At 43.1% G+C, this 18,495-nt stretch overlaps 1 protein-coding gene across 3 annotated transcripts in view; it reads right to left on the bottom strand.

Moving 5' to 3' along the window:
• The window catches only part of pisd (phosphatidylserine decarboxylase), a 140,719-nt gene that overhangs the window by 90,888 nt on the left and 31,336 nt on the right, over nucleotides 1–18,495 (bottom strand). Inside the window, exon 1 of one of the 3 annotated variants that reach the window (XM_070887557.1) lies at nucleotides 8,412–8,452. The exons of the other annotated variants lie outside the window; for them this stretch is intronic. The gene's annotated coding sequence lies outside the window, so the exon portion shown is untranslated. Of the gene's footprint in view, nucleotides 1–8,411; nucleotides 8,453–18,495 lie in introns of those variants that run through there. 3 annotated transcript variants of the gene reach the window in all.

The raw sequence follows: 18,495 nt of genomic DNA, 5'->3' as shown, positions 1-18,495 counted from the left end.
GCGTTTTGGCAACTTTAGTCCTAGGCCAGGAGCGCTGTGAGAGGGACCTTGGGAGGGAGGGGGGGGGGGGGGGGGGGGGGAGGGGAAACATAAACATTCCAAAAACACTCAAATAAAACATTTACACAATCATTATGTATCGATTCGCTGAAAAAAAAATTAGTAAAAACTTTTAACTTTTCTTTTTTGCAGGTTTTCATACTTACCACTACTGGTAGGGCTTCACCGACATATTCAGGGCGCCACAAACGGGTCGGGAGAGTGCCGAAAGTATGACGCAAATGCAATCCGTGTCGTTGCATGTCTGCGCATCTCTCCCCGACGGTACTTGGAAGCATTGCCGCAAACAGGTACCCGAGGATCCCGCTGACCGGGTTTTCGCCGCGGAGGGTCAAATCATGGCGAAAACGCGGTCGCAAATCTGGCGACAATCCGGCCCAAAGGGTGGTAGATGTTTGGAACTCTCTTCTGCAAACAGCAATTAATGCTAGATCAATTGTTCATTTTAAATAGAGATTGATAGATTTCTGTTAAACAAGTATTAAGGAATACGAGGCAAAGGCGGGTATATGGAGTTAGGTCACAGAACAGCCATGATCTCATTGAATGGCGGAACAGGCTCGAGGGGTTAAATGGCCGACTCCAGTTCCTATGTTCCTGTCTGGCTGGATACTTCATGGGTACATTGCAAATCATCCACTGCCAATAGCCAGGTGCTACCTAGCTGCAATAATCAGTGTCGTCACCAAGATTTCCACGTATTGCAATGGTGGACGGAACCTTTTTGTACTATGCCCACTTAAACCATGAAAACATTCAGATACACATAGATTCTGTCCTTGGGCTGTGTGTGGAGAAAGCACAGAGTTGTAGAACACTGGGGTGAACTGCTGGTGGTATTCCAATACCAGTCTTCCATCCCCTTATAAACTTGAGCTCATCCAAGTTTCTGTTGCCCGCATCCTAACATACCAAGTCCCGTTCATCTATCACCCCTGCGCTCGCTGACCTATATTGGCTCCCGATCTGACAATGCCTCAATTTTAAAAGTCTCATCCTCATTTTCAAATCCCTCCATGGCCTTGCCCCACCCTATCTCTGTAACCTCCTGCAGTTCTCTATAACCCTCAAGATCTCTGCGTTCCTCCAATTATGGCCTCTTGTGCATCCCCAATTTCCTTCGCTCCACTATTAGCGGCCATGCCTTCGCTGCCTAAGCCCTAAGCTCTTTCCCTCCCTAAACATCTCCACCTTTAAGACACTCCTTAAAACTCCCTCTTTTTGTCACCTGCCCCAATATCTCCTTATGTGGCTCAGTGTCAAATTTTGTAACACTGCTGTGAAGTACTTTGGGACACCTTGCAACATTCAAGGCACTATATAAATATAAGCTGTTGTTGTTGTTACAGTTCTGCATCTGGTGGTGGAAAGACGTGCATTTATATAGCACCTCTCTCAACCCCCAAGACGTCCCAAAGCGTTTTAAAGCCAATTAAGTACTCTTGAAAGTGAAGTCACTGTAGTAATGTAGGAAATGTGGCAGCCAATTTGTGCACATCAAGGTCCCATAGACACCAAGGTGATATTGACCAGATTTCTGTTTTGGTGGTGTTGGTCAAGGGAAAAATATTGGCCAGGACACCAGGAGAACTTACCTGCTCTTTGAATAATGCCATGGGATCTCTTACATCCACCCGAAATGGCAGACGGTGCCTTAGTTCAACATCTCATCCGAAAGTTGGCACCTCCATCAGTACTGCACTGGAGCCTAAATTCTATAATCAAATTTCTGGAATGTGATTCTAACCCACAACCTTCTGACCCAGAGGCGAGAGTGCTACCCACTGAGCCACACCTAACCACACACAAAGCCACACTTGAGGAGTTGAATTAAGAGTTACAGAAGCAACATACTGGCATATTAAACTGTATTATATAATACTTGAAATTGTAGCAATTGACACGAATACACAAATAACACAATCACATTTTGCAATTGCTTCATCAGGATAGATTTTTAATAAAAACTGTTCATTTGAAGAAAATAGCTGGCATGAGATAGAAGATCAGCAATCGATGGGGACTAGGTAACGTAGTTAGTGAGCATTAGGTTTTGGGTCCTTCCTTGCTCCAGTATTTTAGGTCACTTTTGTAGGAAAATCCCAACTCTCTCTGCCTTCACAGCATCTTTGTTGGCTGAGATAGGTCACATTTTGCTCATGTGCCCAGGATAATTTATTGTTTATTATTTTAACGACTGGAATTATCCTACACCTCCTCGGGATCTCTCTTTCTCTCGGTCTTTAAGAAGCAGTAGGGCATCACAACATCAGACCTCATTTTAAGTTTAAACTATTTAAGCAAATTTATTCAGGATGAAGTGAATAAATAACAATAAGATACATATATATTCAGTTAAAATCTTTGTTTCATTTCTTCAAATGAAAATAATAGCTGCAATCTAAGCGGTAAGCTAACCAACCGTCTGTTAATTTTTATACATGCAGTGTTTATTTTCTTATTGTATTTCTGAACACTGAGGGAACTGTGCTAGTCTGAACTGTATCCTGGGAGTTCCTAATTAACTCTTGGGTTCCAAAAACTACAGTCCCTTAAGTATCCCTAAAAAGTTACTGAGACATTCTGAATTTGAACACCAATTGACTGCATTCGAAAATTAGTCAGCCAGCCACACAGTGTGCGTTTGATCGAAAGTAGCTTAGCTCCTTCCTCAAGCATTGCAGACAACCTTTACAACATTTGTATTGATTTAAGCTAGCTATTTTTAAAACTAAAGATTGTGACTGAATTTATCGGAAGCTCTAAAAAATTAAAACAAAACAAAGCTGCTTCATCTTTGTCACGATGTTGAGTCACTCTGCCTCTTCATTTCTAAGAACTGTAATGATCCCATATCGATGGAGTCAAAGTCTCCCTGATAGCTCTATAACTCAGAGGAAATGAGACTGAGGCCATCTCTAGTGGACAGAGTCCACCTCAGATTCACAACCTCACAAGGATGGCTTTTGTGATCAATAAGATAGTGAATGAAAGGTCTTTTGGGCCCACTTAAGCTCATCCATACAGAAAAAGTCTACAGTCCCCAGCTCCCATCACACAAGAACACAAGAAATAGGAAGAGTAGGCCATTCAGCCCTTCGAGACTGTTCTGCCATTCATTAAAATCAAGGCTGATCTTCGACCTCAACTCCACTTTCCTGCACTATCCCCATATCCCTCGGTTCCCTTAGTATCCAAAAATCTATCGATCTCGGTCTTGAATATACTCAACGACTGAGCATCCACAGCTCTCTGGGGTAGAGAATTCCAAAGATTCACAAGCCTTTGAGTGAAGAAATTTCTCTTCATCTCAGTTCTAAATGGCCGGCCCCTTATTCTGAGGCTGTGACCCCTACTTCTAGATTCCCTATACAGGGGAAACATCCTCCCTGCATCTACCCTGTAAAGCCCCTTAAGAATTTTATGTTTCAATGAGATCATCATTCATTCTTCTAAACTCTAGAGAATATAGGCCTAGCCTACTCAATCTCACCTCATTGGACAATCACCTCATCCCTAGAATCAGTCTGGTAAACCTTCTTTCCACTCTCTCTAAGCCATGACAACGAGACCAAAACTATACAGCACTCCAGCTGTGGTCTCACCAAGGTCTTATATAATTGCAGCAAGATTTCTTTACTCTTATACTCTAATAACTTTGCAATAAGGGGTAACATATCCTTTATTACAAAGCAGGAAACTATAGACCAGTTAGCCCAACATCTGTCGTTGGGAAAATGCTGGAGTCCATTATTAAGGAAGCAGTAGCGGGTCATTTGGAAAAGCATAATTCAATCAAGCATAGTCAGCATGGTTTTATGAAAGGAAAATTATGTTTGACAAATTTCCAGAATGCATTCGATAAGGTGCCACAAAAAGCTCACGGGGTTGGGGGTAATATATTAGCATGGATAGAGGATTGATTAACTAACAGAAAACAGAGAGTCGGGATAAATGGGTCATTTTCCAGTTGGCAAACAGTGACTAGTGGGGTGTCGCAGGGATCGGTGCTCGGTCCTCAACTATTTACAATCTATATTAACGACTTGGATGAAGGGACCGAGTGTAATGTAACCAAGTTTGCTGATGATACAAGGATGGGTGGGAAAGCAAATTGTGAGAAGGACACAAAAAATCTGCAAAGGAAATAGACAGGCTAAGTGAGTGGGCAAAAATTTGGCAGATGGAGTATAATGTAGGAAAATGTGAGGTTGTCCACTTTGGCAGAAATAATATAAAAGCAAATTATAATTTAAATGGAGAAAAATTGCAAAGTGCTGCAGTACAGAGAAACCTGGGGGTCCTTGTGCATGAAACACAAACAGTTAGTATGCAGGTACAGCAAGTAATCAGGAAGGCAAATGGTATGTTGGCTTTTGTTGCAAGGGGGATAGAGTATAAATGCAGAGAAGTCCTGCTACAACTGTACAGGGTATTGTTGAGGCCACACCTGGAGTACTGCGCACAGTTTTGGTCTCCGTATTTAAGGAAGGATATACTTGCATTGGAGGCTGTTCAGAAAAGGTTCACTTGGTTGATTTCGGAGATGAGGGGGTTGAGTTACGAAGATAAGTTGGAGTAGGTTGGGCCTATACTCATTGGAGTTCAGAAGAATGAGAGGTGATCTTATTGAAACTTATAAGATAATGAGGGGGCTGGACAAGGTGGATGCAGAGAGGATATTTCCACTCATAGGGGAAACTAAAACTAGGGGACATAAGTCTTAGAATAAGGGGTCGCCCATTTAAAACTGAGATGAGAAATTTCTTCTGAGGGTTGTTAATCTATGGAATTCTCTGTCCCAGAGAGCTGTGGACGCTGGGTCATTGAATATATTTAAGACATAGACAGATTTTTGAGCGATAAGGGAGTAAAGGTTTATGGGGAGCGGGTAGGGAAGTGGAGCTGAGTCCATGATCAGATCAGCCATGATCTTATTGAATGGCGGAGCAAGCTCGATGGGCCAAATGGCCTACTCCTGCTCCTATTTCTTATGTTCTTATACCACTTGTTTTCCTGCATGTTAACTTTCAGTGATCCGTGTACAAGGACACCCAAGTCCCTCTGAACACCAACATTTCCCAATGTCACCATTTAAAAAATATTCTGCTTTTCTATTTTTCCTACCAAGGTGGACAATTTCACACTTCTCCACATTAAATTCCATCTGCCATGTTCTTGCCCAATCACTTAGCCTGTCTCCTTGCAGCCTCCTCACAGCTTACTTTGTATTATCAGAAAACTTGGATATATTACACTCGGTCCCTTCATCTAAGTCATTGATATATACTGTAAATAGCTGAGTCCCAAGCACTGATCCTTGCGGTACCCCACTAGTTACTACCTACCAACCCGAAAATGACTTTATTCCTACTCTCTATTTTCTGTCCATTAATCAATCTTCAATCCATGCTAATATATTACCCCCAATCCCATGCCTCCTAATTTTATGTAATAATCGCTTGTGTGGTACCTTATCGAATGTTTTTTGAAAATCCAAATACACTACACCCACTGGTTCCTCCTTATCCACCCGACTAGTTACAACCTCAAAAAAACTAACAGATTTGTCAAACATGACTTCCCTTTCATAAATCCATGTTGTCTCTGCCCAATCCTATTCCCATTTTCTAAGTGCCCTATTGTCGCGTCCCTAATAATAGATTCTAGCATTTTCCCGATGACGGATGTCAGGCTAACTGGCCTATAGTTCCCTGTTTTCTCTCTCCCTCCTTTCTGGAATAGTGGGGTTACATTTGCTACCTTCCAATCCACGGGGACCATTCTAGAATCTAGGGAATTTTGGAAGATCAAAAACAATGCACCCACTATCTCTGCAGCCATCTTTTTATCTAGGATGTAGATAATCGGGTCCAAGAGGTGTGTCAGCTTTTAGTCCCATTAATTTCTCCAGTACTAATGTGTTTCTTATTCAATTATTCCAGAATTTTTGCCTCCACTTTCTCATTTGTATGTTGGTCACTGTGAAGGACATCATCTAGAATGCATTGCCTGAAAGTATGGTGGTGGCAGATTCAATCATGGCTTTCAAAAGGGAATTAGATAAGTACCTGAAGGAAACAAGTTTGAAAGGTAATGGAGAAAGGGTGGGGAATTGGGACTAGCTGAAGTGCTCTTGCAGAGAGCCGGCATGGGCTCGACGGGCCCAATGGCCTCCTACTGTGCTTTAATGATTCCATGATCCTGATATCAGTCCTAAATTTACCATTTTGCTAATTTGTACCTCTGTCCTTTTATCCAACTGTCACTGTTTAGCATAAAGTAGTGTTCAGAATTGATCTCATCTATCCACTATTTTAATACCTCTGAGGACACCTCCTTTCAAGGCTGAATAACCAATCTTTACTCAGAGTGTACAAGTAGTCTTGTGATTTGGGCTAGCACTCAAGAGCTCAAAACTCACCATGATTAAATAAATCTGCTAATTCGTGGGCTGGCACCAGATAAAATGACCAGGTTAAAATCTAACTGGCTCAAAAATGTCCAGCCCTACCGAATCTGGGATACACTGAGCCCAGTTCCACACTACATGGTTGACTCTGAATAGCCTTAGGGCACCTAGAGATGGGCAATAAAAATTGTCTCGTGAATCTTGCTCACATCTCACACTGGTTGTACCCGACTGTTTTGGCTACATAGTTCAACCTTCTATTTGTGTTGCTGTGTCTTCATGATGACTGCTTGGCTAAGACTAGTGTCTACTAAAATACCTCAACACCCGATGAAAGATTTTATACTCATGGATGGGGATGGGAGCGGAGAGGATTGTTTTGAGTGCTATTTTTAAAAAACTGAAGTGTCAAGGGCCACTAAGATTGAAAAGAGTCGATGAGAAGACAAATAAATTAAGCTGTGGTTAGATGATGCCAAGTTTGAGTGTAAGGGAGCTTTAATCTGGTTCTATTCAAGTTCTTGCTGTGAACATTTGTTGAAAACCATTTCAATCCAGAGTATCAATGCTGATGTAATAGAGGTTGTAAGGTATCGGTGAAATGGTAATAAACTAATGTTGGACTCAAAGAGTTGATGGTATACAAGATCCCGAGACCAATTCTACAATCACAATTATTTTTCCCTGACAGAATACAGAGATACATTGTATTGTATATCAATAAACAGAGTATTTTTTAAACTGCTCCATACTCCGGTCTAGGGTCACAATCATGCAAAGTTCTCTGTTCTGGTCACATAACAAGAAAACTTCCAAGACAAAAAAAGCCTTTTTTTTTTAAATGGTTCTCAACTCTGGCAGTGAAACCTGAACAGGCTACATCTTGCAGAGTCCCAAGGGTCCAATAAGATAGGCATTCCCTGTTTGAAAAAAAAACACAGCAGGGAACGAGGATATTCAGCACATAGTGTGGTGAACTTTTTGCATATCACTAATTTGCAGTTCTTGAAATAACAGAAAGGGGCAGTTCTGTTGTCCCTGCATTGCTTGTGTAAGCAGAAAATAAATGCTTCGACCAGCGAAACCTGAGATTTCTGTTACACACTTATACAGAAATGCACAAGGCGGACAGAGAAAGGGATAACCTGGAACAATGCTCTCAGATATGGCACAGATTCAGCGCTGTGAAGAAGGGCAAATGTAGAATCACTGGAGGGTGACGGAGGCCAGGACACTGGGCTAGTGTGAGAAAACAGCCTGATGCTTCAACAGGAAGTCGCCAGAGTTGGTATTCTGGAAGGATGAGACCAAATGCCTTCCTTCTTCATCCAAGCTACCGTGCCAACAGCCAGTTTTGGAGAGGGGGCAGGAGGCTACACGCCGAAGGGTTCAGAAGCATATTTAAAATGGTTTTCCTTTCATGGTTTTAATTTCATATACGTTTAATTTAATAAATCGTCGGGCGACTTTAATAAAGTAGAGTACACGCGACTACTCAAGAAATCTCCAGTTTCCGATTAATCACCCCCCGTCTGAACTATAAACTATTAAACAGCTCCTTTGTTCAGTCTGAACCACACAATAGCTGTTCAGCAAAGATGGGCAATCCAATGTCACCATTTTGAATTTCGCTTTTTTTTTAAAAAAAAAGAGCATTCAGATCTACTTAAACCACACAGTTCAGTCTTTATTTAATTTTCCTTTTTTACAAAAAGCCCGCGGCTTTCTGCAAAGACATTTGGCTTCGTTTCCTCTGAACAGAAAAATTGAGGAAAGGGGCGGGGGGACGCGTTTCTTTTTTTGGCTTTCTCCGAGGACACGAACTCGTTTCTTCCTAAATCTTTAAATCACAATCTGTGGACTTTATAAACCCCACCACCCAGCCCGCGCGTCTATTGGGAAAGAGATCAACGCTCGCCGCGCCCCGCCAGGAACTCACCTCGTTCCGCCGCGTCCTGGAGCCCAGCGCAGCACTAACGCCAGAGGGAGACTCCCCGCAAGGAACAGCCCCAGCCCTCCGGCCGCCTGACGACTCTCCTCCTACTTCCTCGCAGAGACAGCCCTCGGCTCATCTAATCTAGCGCGGCTTTGTCCAGGACATGCCAAGATAGCAAATACTTAAACACACAGGATCTTTCGTGCTATACTTCCCACCCTCCCCTTCTCCACCGGTCAGTTGATAAACTCTCGTTATTGATACAATCCATCATAGGCAGGCCCTTCGGAATTGAGGAAGACTTGCTCCCACTCTAAACATGATACAGTAGACATGTGCTGAATGCCAGAGCTACAGAGTCTCAGGTAACCGCTCCCACACTGTTCAGTCCAAGATACTACACCTACTATAATGTACTTGGGAAAGAAGAGAATTCAAGTTTCTTTTTACAAAACTTCTCTCCTGTAGTTCCACAGATTCGGTTCCCCCTTTTTCAGCCTTGGCTCAGTGGGTAGCACTCTCGCCTGAGTTAGAAGGTTCTGAGTTCAAGTCCCACTCCAAAGACTTGAGCACAAAAATCAAGGCTGACAGTTCAGTGCAGTATTGAGGGAGTGCTGCACTGTCGGAGGTGGTGTCTTTCGGATGAGATGTTAAACCGATGTGCCCTCTCAGACCTCACAAATCCTATTTCGAGGAGGCGGCTGGAAGTTATCCCCTGGCCAATATTTATCCCTCAACCAACATCACTAAAACAGGTTATCTGGTCACTATCACATTTGTGTGTGGGAGCTTGCTGTGCGCAAATGTTTCCTTCATTACAACAATACTTCAAAGTACATTATCGGCTCTGGAATGTGCCGAGATCATGAAAGGCGCTCTATAAATGCCAGCCTTTCTTTCTTTTGTTGGTCATTCTTCATGTGAAAAAGCCTGGCTGATCCCCCACCCCTCCCTGTCTGAAACCCAGAGCACAGAGACCTGACTGAGATCACATAACTCAGCACAGACCCAGGTTCAAACCTGGGACCCCGTTGTTTGCATGAGTCAGCTAATTGAGTCTTTAACCTTTCAGTAAATAAAAAATCTGCTTGACCTTTCAAATAGTAACTTCAAAAAGGAATTGGATACATATTTGAAAAGGGACAGATATTTGCAGGGGGGAAAGAGCAGGGGAATGGGACTCATTGGATAGCGTTTTCAAAGAGATGGAATTCGCTGCCTCAGTGAGCTGTGGAAGCTGGGACATTGAATAAATTTAAGACAGAAATAGACAGTTTCTTAAACGATAAAACGATAAGGGGATAAGGGGTTATGGGGAGCGGGCAGGGAAGTGGAGCTGAGTCCATGATCAGATCAGCCATGATCTTATTGAATGGCGGAGCAGGTCGAGGGGCTGTATGGCCTACTCCTATTTCTTATGTTCTTATGTAAAGAGCTGGCACAGGCACAATGGGCCGAATGGCCACCTCTGCTGTATGATTATATGACCTGGTGGAAACGCAATTTGTTTTGCAGATGTTCAAATCTGTCTAAAATCAAGAGCAATTGTATTTTAATCATAAGCAGTGCAGCAAATAGTGTAGATTTTGTGCAACACCTACCACAACAAAGCTGATAGCGATCTGTTGGCAGCACCCAGGTGGTGTGGTACTCTGGGTGCCGAGGCATAGTATGGTGTATGGAGTCTGAATTCCATGCAATAGATAATGCCACGTAGCTAAAGTTTCATGGGTGCTCACAGCTCTAGCTGAATGCCATGAAAAAACACATGGGGCGACATCTCTATTGGGTCCCCAATGTGCTCCGTCAGGTATATCAAGTGAATAGCACTTGATATACACATGGGTCTTCACTGCACCACTGTTATCCTTGGGTCCTAACCAACAAAAACATTTAAACACAGAACAGCAGCTGGCTTGGATATAGTATTAAATGATGATTAAAAACTAAGATTTATTTTTAAAAATCACATTATCAACCCAGTTGTTATTTACAACACAGATTAATCCAGCCTGCACAAACGGGCTAAGCTTAGACTTGCATCACTTAAAAAAGAAATGGGGTGGAAGGAAGTCGGTAGACATTTATAGGAGGACTGAATCATTGAGAGACAATGGGAAAGCTCAGCATTTGATGTCAGCATCCCATAATGAGTGCACCTTGTGACAGGATATGATGGGGCTAGGTCACCCCATGCAACTGAAACAGCCGCCGTATGTGTACAGTGAGGTTGATGAGAAGTGACTGAGAGTCAGGAGACAATTATGTTCAAGATCACATTTCGCTAATGGCTATATGTTCTATTTATACCAAATTTAAAATATTTAAAATGTTTGTGAAGAGCTATAGAAAGCCCCAAACGGTACAATGTCATATCTCCCCTTGGTTGTCTGTTCCTTCTGCAATCGAAGGCTTTTAAAACCCAAGCTGTTGCAACATGTAAATCACTATTTCTTAACTGACTTCATTGGCTTCCCTATTCTCTTCCATCTTCATGCAGTCCTAAAATGTTTTGTTAGTTTGAACCTGCGCCCTCTAGTTCTACTTCCTCAGTTTAAATTGAAGTAATATTCCAGTTTGTAGGAACATAGGAACAGGAGTAGGCCAGTCAGCCCCTCGAACCTATTCCTGATTGATCTGTACCTCAACTCCATTTACCCACCTTTGCTGCAAATCCCTCGATACCCTTACCTGATAAAAATCTATCAGTCTCAGTCTTGAAAGCTCCAATTGTTCCAACATCCACAGCTTTTTTTTGGCAGAGTTCGGATTTCCACTACCTTTTGTGCTTCCTGATTTCATTCCTGAACGGCCAAGCACTAATTTTATTATGTTTCCTTGTTCTGGATTCCCCTCTGGAGGAAATAGTTTCTCTGCATCTATCCCATTGAATCCTAAACTCTTAATCTTATATCCCTCGACAAGATCACCCCTCAGTTAGCTCCTTTCTAGCTTTCTCCAATATTTTCTCATAACTCAGACCCCAGACACTGGGGATCAGCCTCGAGACTCTTTGCACTGCCTCCCTGTATGGACTTCAAAGCATTTTCTCTCTCTCAATTTTGTCCATTGCCCTCAAAGCGCTAACTCTGGTGGAGGCATGGTCGGTCCCTCAATCTTCCACTCTCCAATTAGCCATGTTTTATTTAATTTTTAATATGTGAATGTCACCCATGCTACATCGGATCCCAGTCCAACAATGCCTTGATTTTAAAATTCTCATCCATGTTTTCAAATCACTTCCATGGCCTCACCCCTCCCTATCTCTGTAACCTCCTCAAAGATCCCTGCACTCCTCCAAATTTGGCCTCTGATGCATCCCTGATTTTCCTCGCTCCATCATTGGCCTTGAACTGCCTAGGATCTAAACTCTGGACTTCTCTCCATACGCCTCTTCGCCTCTCTATCCTCCTTTAAAGACACCTCTTTGACCAAGCTTTTGGTCACCTGTCCTAATATCTCATGTGGCTCATGTCAAATTTTGTTTGAGAACGCTCCCGTGAAGTTTTTTTTTATTCGTTCATGGGATGTGGGCGTCGCTGGCAAGGCCAGCATTTATTGCCCATCCCTAATTGCCCTCGAGAAGATGGTGGTGAGCCACCTTCTTGAACCGCTGCAGTCCGTGTGATGAAGGTACTTGCACAGTGCTGTTAGGGAGTTCCAGGATTTTGACCCAGCGATGAAGGAACGGCGATATATTTCCAAGTCAGGATGGTGTGTGACTTGGAGGGGAACTTGCAGGTGATGGTGTTCCCATGCGCCTGGTACCCTTGTCCTTCTAGGTGGTAGAGGTCACAGGTTTGGGAGGTGCTGCTGAACAAGCCTTGGCGAGTTGCTCCGATGCATCTTGTAGATGGTACACACTGCAGCCACGGTGCGCCGGTGGTGGAGGGAGTGAATGTTGAAGGTGGTGGATGGGGTGCCGATCAAGTGAGATGCTTTGTCCTGGATGGTGTCAAGCTTCTTGAGTGTTGTTGGAGCTGCACTCATCCAGACAAGTGAAGAGTATTCCATCACACTCCTGACTTGTGCCTTGTAGATGATGAAAAGGCTTTGGGGAGTCAGGAGGTGAGACACTCGCCGCAGAATACCCAGCCTCTGACCTGCTCTTGTTGCCACAGTATTTATGTGGTTGGTCCAGTTAAGTTTCTGGTCAATGGTGACCCCCTAGGATGTTGATGGTGAAGGTTTTATGATGGTAATACCATTGAATGTCAAGGAACAGTGGTTAGACTCTCATTTGTTGGAAATAGTCATTTGTCTGGCACTTGTGTGGCGCAAATGTTACTTGCCACTTATCAGCCCAAGCCTGAATGTCGTCCAGGTCTTGCTGCATGCGTTATGGACTGCTTCATTATCTGAGGAGTTGCGAATGGCACTGAACACTGTGCAGTCATCAGCGAACATCCCCACTTCTGACCTTATGATGGAGGGAAGGTCATTGATGAAGCAGCTGAAGATGGTTGGGCCTAGGACACTGCCCTGAGGAACTCCTGCAGCGATGTCCTGGGGCTGGGATGATTGACCTCCTATAAAAGCCTTTGCTGTATCCTGTGCGCTCAGCCATTTCTTGATATTACATGGAGCGAATCAAATTGTCTGAAGACTGGCTTCTGTAATGGTGGGGACCTCAGGAGGAGGATCATCCACTCGGCCCTTCAGCTTTGTCCTTTGCACTCATGTGCTGGCTCCACCATTAGAGAGAATGGGGATGTTCATGGAGCCTCCTCACATTGGTTGTTTAATGGGAGTGACTTGGGAAATTTATCAGTAGCAGGAACCCAACCTGATATTTCTCTGCCAAGCCCAGAGCCACTGAGGCCAAGTGTAGCATCCCAAATGTTGCTGTGAGGTCAACTAACTCAGCAAAACCCAACAATCAAAGCTGGGATCTTATAGTCTATACGGCTTAATGCCATACCTAGTGGCACCTTGAGCCAGTAGGTCATTGGGGAAAGTTTATACCAGTTTCACAAGTGAACAAATTTTGTACAGAAAATAATTTCTTCCTAACTATGATTCAAAAACAATATATTGTAGAAGTTAATTTATATAGTGGAAGCTGTGATGCAAATGAAACCAGGGGATTACTGAAAGCTTTCAAACCTCTTCAATTCAGGGTCAGTATTGGCGATCTAAATTATCAGGTGACTTAATGCTGTAATGGGTTAGTGCGTTATCCTTTCACCTCGAGACCTGATTTTGAACACATGCCAGGCTGCGGAGAAGAAAGTATCCTCGCTCTGTCAGCTGTAATGCACTTAAATGAAATGAGTTTTGACAGTCTCAATCCAGTTGATGCTTGGCTCCAATCCATGCATTCAACACTATTCCATTAGTTGTAAAGTTGCAAGACTGGTATGTGCTGAATTAGCTCTCAGTCATGGCACCAGTAAGGCACTGCAATTACACTCGACAAGAACCCTGGCCAGAGAGAAAGTGAAAAAAAATCAGCCAAGGCTTCTGCTCTTTATTACTGGTACACCAGTTAGAAAGTGTGAGCAAGAGCACGAGAGAGTGCACGCTCAGAGAGAATGTTGAGTGATGATAGGATCGTCTGGGCTGACACATGAAGTATAGCCACTTGGGTGCAATACTGGAGGGCTATCAATGCCTGTAGACTGTACCACAGCATCAAAACCATCTTCAGGCAAGCGGGGGGGGGGGGGGGGGGGGGGGGGCGGGGAGGGGGGGAAGGTGGAAAGAAAACTGGCAATTTTGTTCAAAAGGGAAAGTACCTGTACGTAAATTAGAGCATTAGTGGAAAAGGAAAAAATTGCAGGGGTTTGGGGAAAGAGCAGGGACTAATTGGACAGCTCTTTCAGAGAATCGACACAGGCATAATGGGCTGAATGACCTCTTCTGTGCTGCATGATTCTAGTGTCGGGAGTCAAGGCATATTGTGCCAGATTAGAGTTTTACTCTATCTAACTAGATTGGTATCTGATCTAGTGTCACAAATTGTGAATGAGTGCTGCATAGACACAAGATAAAGTCAACAGTTGCATTCATTCTGAATCAATCTAGTTTGGCACCAAGGTCACAGGAGGTTACATTTGTGTGTGTATAAAATGTTCCTGTCATTCAGTGCATCACATTTTAAGTAATTTACTGTTAGGATTGCAAATATGCACAAAAACTGTGATAACTTCAATCTGAGATGGATGCAAGTCACTTTGTTAAAATCTAAAATGGCTGCTCAGAAACTTTCAATCTTTAACGTGTGTGAGAACTAGATTTTGTGCTGTAAATTGTTGCAATCAGCTAATTCTACAATTCCCAAGTTTCTCCCAATCTTGAAGTGGTGAACAGCTAGATAAAGATGTGTGTTTATACAGCACCTTATCACATCTCCCAAAATCCATCTCAAAATGGTTCAGACAAAATTACTTTGGGGCGCACGGTTTGTTATGTAAATAAAGCAAGTTCTGCGTTAAGTGTAAGATTTCAAAGCATGTGCACTTACCTTCTCATTCATGATTCTGTGCTGTAATCTTATGAAATTACAATGAGAATCTGCACAATTGTCAGATCAAAACAGCATTACTTGCCTTGGATTATAATGGACAGCTCATTTTCAAAAAAATTAGATCAAGAGAATCTTTTTGGGTTCAGTGGTTCTATTTGACTTCCTGGCACATGGAAGATTCTAGAAATCCATCAGTGTTTGGCTTACAAATTTCCCTGTAATAGACACTGTAACAGCATTAGGTATTCAAAGAAGGAAGACCAGTGAGTCCATTGGAACAGCTTTTTGCTGCACTGTATCTTTTAAAATGGAAAATGTTTGAAGTATGAAGAGAGATAAACTAACCTTTTGTGGACTGTACCAATCTTTTCTAGACCTTCATTGTACTGTAGTGTATTTGCTTAATATTTTTGCTGCTGAAAATTACATAATTCTAAAAAACATTTAGTCTGAGGTATTTTCTGTTATTCAGTAGAATGGACATAGTGGAAATCCCAGGTAATTTCCAAGTCAGCAATTAACCACAATCAGGATTCATTGTTAAACCTGGACTACATTAGCTCTGCAGAGCAAAGGTAAAGATACAGAATTAAGATTTTAAGAAAGGAGTTCAACATATGGAAACTGCTGATAGGTGCACTACTGGTAGGCAGGGGACTCATTGGGGTTAAGGGATGGGCAATAAATGCTGACCTTGCCAGCGATGCCCACATCCTGGAATGATTTAAAAAAACTTATATTGCTACATTTTATATCTTACCCGAAAATCCCAGTACAGAGAAACCAGTTGCACTGTACTTCAACCAGAACTGATGTAAATTGGTAGCCTAACAGTGCAGCATGTTAACTTCAGTTTAAAACGAGAATGTGGGTAAAATGTACCCACTGTGTGACTGCACATGCATCAACCACAGCCTTCAGATTTACCGACTGATGCCATCCATCAATACACTCCAAAGCGTACCGTTTTATGTGCGCAGCCAAGTACAAAGCATAACAGATGGTTTACATACCTGGTGGGATGAAATGTTACCCTTTCTCTGCTGGTTTTTAGGGTCCTGGACAAATCAGTTTGGAGAAATTGTAACCCAGTTCCTACTGGGGCATCACAGCGTAACACTGCCCACAATTTAAGCACAAAGTCACAATGAGAATGAGCACAAGGAAAGAAAGGAAGTAAGAAAAATATGATTGGTGTATGTAATGGATAGATTTACACCACTGGAGTAGAAGAGGCTCTTTTGCAATTGATAATGAAGCCATATTCTCTGGGTGCCACTAAGCTCATGGTCTACAGGGCCGTAGTAATACCCGCCCTCCTGTATGGCTCAGAGACATGGACCATGTACAGTAGACACCGCAAGTCGCTGGAGAAATACCACCAACGATGTCTCCGCAAGATCCTATAAATCCCCTGGGAGGACAGATGCACCAACGTTAGCGTCCTCGACCAGGCCAACATCCCCAGCATTGAAGCACTGAACACACTTGATCAACTCCGCTGGGCAGACCACATTATGTTCGCATGCCAGACACGAGACTCCCAAAGCAAGCGCTCTACTCGGAACTCCTTCACAGCAACTGAGTCAAAGGGAGACAGAGGAAACGTTACAAGGACACCTTCAAAGCCTCCCTGATAAAGTACAACATCCCCACCGACAACTGGGAGTCCCTGGCCAAAGACGGCCCAAAGTGGAGGAAGTGCATCCGGGAGGGCACTGAGCACCTCGAGTCTCATCGCTAAGAGCATGCGGAAATCAAGTGCAAGCAGCGGAAAGAGTGTGCGGCAAACCAGTTCCACTCACTCCTTCCTTCAACGACTATCTGTCCCACCTGTGACAGGGACTATGGTTCTCATATTGGACTGTTCAGCCACTTAAGGACTAATTTTAAGAGTGGAAGCAAGTCTTCCTCGATTTCAAGGGACTGCCTATGGTGATGATGATTCTCTGGATAGAGCAAGGGAGATTTATTCTGCAGCTAACTGTACTTGGAGTGCCCAATGCTGACACTACATATTCAAACTATTCAATTACCAACCACAGATATTTATCGATTAACACAAAGATATACCAAAAAGTACATAATTGCTGCAATATGTACCATCTACAGGATGCACTGCAGCAATTCACCAAGGTTACTTCGACAGCACCTCCCATCCTGCAACCTCCATCATAGAGAAGGAAAAGAGCAGCACTGTCCTGGGAACAGCTTCTCCAAATCACACGTCATCTGACTTGGACATAAATCACTATTCCTTCGTTGCCAATATGCTGGGATTCCCTACCCAACACCATCACAAAAAGCACCATCACCATAAGGACAGCAGTGGTTCAAGGAGAGGACCCACCATCATCATCCCTGGGCAATTTGGGACAGACAATAAATGAAGCCTGGCCAGTGTCACCCACATCCAGAGAACCAAAAAAAGGAACATTTTTGTCTTAGTGATCTAAAAAAAAAATTGAAGTAGAGTTAAAATGGAATGTCTTCTCACAACAGTTCTAAATGGAGGGCAAAAGGATTTGGAAATTAAGCATGGCAAAGGGGCTTTGCTCTGTATGCATTAGTAGATATTTGAACCCAGGTAACATGAATCGTTATCTATTCCATTATTAATGGAATATAAGGAACAAATTGAATGCATTGCAGGTGCAAATTCAACTTAGAGCAACAACATGGTAGCCATTACTGAGATATGGCTGCAAAATGGTCAGGACTGGAAACTGAATATACCAGGTTATAAGGTCTACAGGAAGGATATGGAATCTGGTAGAGGGGGAGGAGTAGCATTCGTGATAAGAGATGATATAACGAGAGGTAAGCAGTCGAGACTTTATGGGTAGAATTGGATAAAGTCTCTCATAAGGGACTGCTGCTAAAGTTGGAACTGATAGTGTAGATAGAGGGAAACTATTTCCACTGGTTAGGGAATCTAGGACTAGGGGATATCACCTAAAAATTAGAGCCAGGCCTTTCAAGATTGAAGTTAGGAAGCACTTCTACACACAAACGGTGAAAGTTTGGAACTCTTCTGCAAACGGCAGCTGAAGCTGGGTCAACTGTTAATTTAAAATCTGAGATTGATAGATTTTTGTTAACCAAGGCTATTAAGGGATATGGGTCAAAGATAGGTATATGGAGTTAGGTCACAGATCAGCCATGATCTCATTAAATGGTGGAACAGGCTCGAGGGGCTAAATGGCCTACTCCTGTTCCTACTGTGCCCTTCCTTGTCTAGTGCCTCGGATGATGAGTGATTCACTCCAAAGGCTCTTAACACTCTGGGGTTGTCCTGTCGTTTTAGTTCTAACCTATGAGTAACTAATTCCATCAACAAACTGGAAAGTGTGTCACGCACGCTCGTCACGACTAACATGTAAGAAAAAGACAAGCCTGACTGTTCTTTCTAGAGATGTTGTAGCTTGTAAGAAACATAGTCCTGAAAAGGGTATTAGTATTAGGCAGTCCCTCGTATCAAGGATGACTTGTTTCCACACCAAAAAGGGATGAGTTCACAGGTGTTTTAATGAGGGACCTGACATTCTAGGTCCCGAACTACATATTGAAGGGTGGAAGATGCCTGTGCGTGGATTCTTTTAACGTGGGGTGACCGTT

The sequence above is a fragment of the Pristiophorus japonicus genome, chromosome 8 (assembly GCF_044704955.1).
Source record: "Pristiophorus japonicus isolate sPriJap1 chromosome 8, sPriJap1.hap1, whole genome shotgun sequence".
Taxonomy (NCBI): domain Eukaryota; kingdom Metazoa; phylum Chordata; class Chondrichthyes; family Pristiophoridae; genus Pristiophorus; species Pristiophorus japonicus.
This window is presented reverse-complemented; position numbering and strand designations above follow the sequence as displayed.